Source organism: Aplysia californica, unplaced genomic scaffold, assembly GCF_000002075.1.
Source record: "Aplysia californica isolate F4 #8 unplaced genomic scaffold, AplCal3.0 scaffold00441, whole genome shotgun sequence".
NCBI classification, from domain to species: Eukaryota; Metazoa; Mollusca; class Gastropoda; order Aplysiida; family Aplysiidae; genus Aplysia; species Aplysia californica.
The window spans coordinates 581923-584183 of NW_004797711.1; the positions used below are offsets into that span (position 1 = coordinate 581923).

General features: G+C 40.9%; 1 protein-coding gene across 1 annotated transcript in view; it reads left to right on the plus strand.

Annotated features, from left to right (window-relative positions):
* Positions 1–258: 258 nt before the first annotated feature.
* LOC101855510 (adenylate cyclase) overlaps positions 259–2261 on the plus strand; it is a gene marked incomplete in the record, with an annotated part of 8075 nt that continues 6072 nt past the window's right edge. Inside the window, 1 exon segment of the mRNA XM_035971471.1 lies at positions 259–524.

A 2261-nucleotide genomic window follows, 5' to 3' on the forward strand; every position in this document is an offset into this window, starting at 1 on the left:
CCCCCCTCCCCCAAAAGTAGGGAAAATGAACAAGCTTTAGCCTATCCGTAAGCTACGCCACATGGGGTCATATTGTAGCCCCGGGGTTGTATTCTTCACATTTCAGAATACTTCTTAGTACGAAGATCGCTTTGAAACGTTCAGTATTTCTCAAAAAAATCATTTTGACAGACTGCAAGGCAAAGCGTACGGATCGGATTAACGAGTAAATTTCCTCTTTGGAAAGTGGTGGCACAGAGTTCCACGTACGTCGTATCAATTCGATAGTGACGATAGTAAACCACGACGTACGGATAGGGTAAAGATGACACCAATGACTCAATAATGTGGCGAAAAACTGACGAGCGCCTGATTCCACTGTGTCGTGACACTAGAATCATACCTGGGAGAACATGCGAGGCATATTTTAGAATTGTTGATACCGGTGACGAGAAACAGAAGTGGGAAGAGAGACGTCATTCCCGTCTGGAGGCGTCTGTCTGCCACGTCGCTTCTGTGTGGATCTCTCTTCCTCCTTCGCTCACGTAAGTCTTTGTTTTAGTACAGGTTTTACGGCGCTCGCAACTGCATAAGGTCATATGAGCGCCAAAACATTAGAGGTGTTATAAGAGAGTAGCAAAATTTTAAAAAGGGAGGGGAGATAGGGGCTATAGATGTTTGATAGGAAAGAAGGAGCAAACCACACCAGAGCACCGTCCAACCACCCACCCACGTATGTCTGTGGCGTTAGTAGGCCTACTAGTACTTCAAGGTGATCCAAACACAAACAAACTGTTCAAGTTTTTTTGTTAATATTTTCCTGCACACTTAATTAAGTTGTGCGTTTCAAATTTGTACACAACATTTGGAAGTCAAAAGGAATTCATCTGATATTCCTTTAGATAAATCCTCATAACAGTTTTGCTCTACAAAGCGTATAAAAAAAACCCAAACCATTTTCAACTCTGTCCACATTTTTGTAGCACGACACACTAGTTCGCATTAGGCATAGCGCTAAAAATCCCCACGATTGCGCCATGTTGCAAGCTACAGCAGTCAAACAACAGGCCAACAGAAGTTTGCAAATAGTTTTTCTCAAGTTTCCTTTGCCTGTTGAGATCACGATTAAGATTAGTAAAGAGCAGAGAGCTTTTTGTATAGAACGTTTCCTCACCACCAACTCATGTCGTAAGTTTAGCACAGGTACGGAAATACTGTAGTGTTAAAGTACCCTTAAGGCCTTCTTTGGTGTCAAGGGTGAAAATTAAATGGTCCATCAGTTAGGACTAGTAGAGAATCAGATCTAAAAATTCCCAGACAAGACGACCACTTCAGATCAAACACACTTACACCCCTTTAAACATCACCAGGGTTCAAAATTCAGAAGCCCCATGAGACGTCTGTCCGTAGACGATGTCTGCAGCAATGACTTTCCTTCATCTCAACGGTCTGCATTCTCAAGGCAGATCTTCATCTACGACTGTACCATTTTCCCGTTCGCGAAGCTATCAGTATCAGAGGATAACAATGAGTTCATCATTCCTCGATCGTCTTGAAAAGCGTGAACAATTCGTCTATGACATTTGGTTCCTTGGCAAAGCACATATTCACCATTCAGGTTATATCAACTCCACAAATGCTGTCTATTTGGGCACCCCCCCCCCCCCCCCCCCCCCCCCCAATTGTCTCTAGAAACAGCTCCATACGGTAAGATGTACAGGGTGTGTGGCTTCGAGCACTCATGGTTGCGTGGATCCTTGTGTTTAGCCACCACTGATCATTATGAACGACGCGTTAAAATGTGTCTCGTCCAAAGGAGGACATAAAAAGACAATTGGTTCTCGGAATTCCAGAAATAAATAAAAATATTTTTCTAACTTTGTTGGAGAAAAGAAAAATTGTTTAAAGGTTACAGGGATGGAAAAATTAGATTTTGAAAATAAAAGGAAATGAAAAAACCAACCAATCATTTCACGACTTTCCTTACGAGATCTTTTAAATTGGTGCATTATACGTGGTTTTTATAAAAGCCATTTTCGTTTTCCAAAATAAGTTTCTTCTTTTTGAATTTTATATCGAACAAATTCCTTTTGAATGAATTATATCTGTTCCAGGTTGCAACATTCTAGATAAAGTACAAATTTGGGCGAGACATTTAGAAAAAAAAGCTATACATTTTATTTGGATCACCCTGTATATATATTCACACACACACACACATAATATATATATATATACCGGAGCACCCGCCAACCACCTACCTTGTGTGTGTGTATATATAT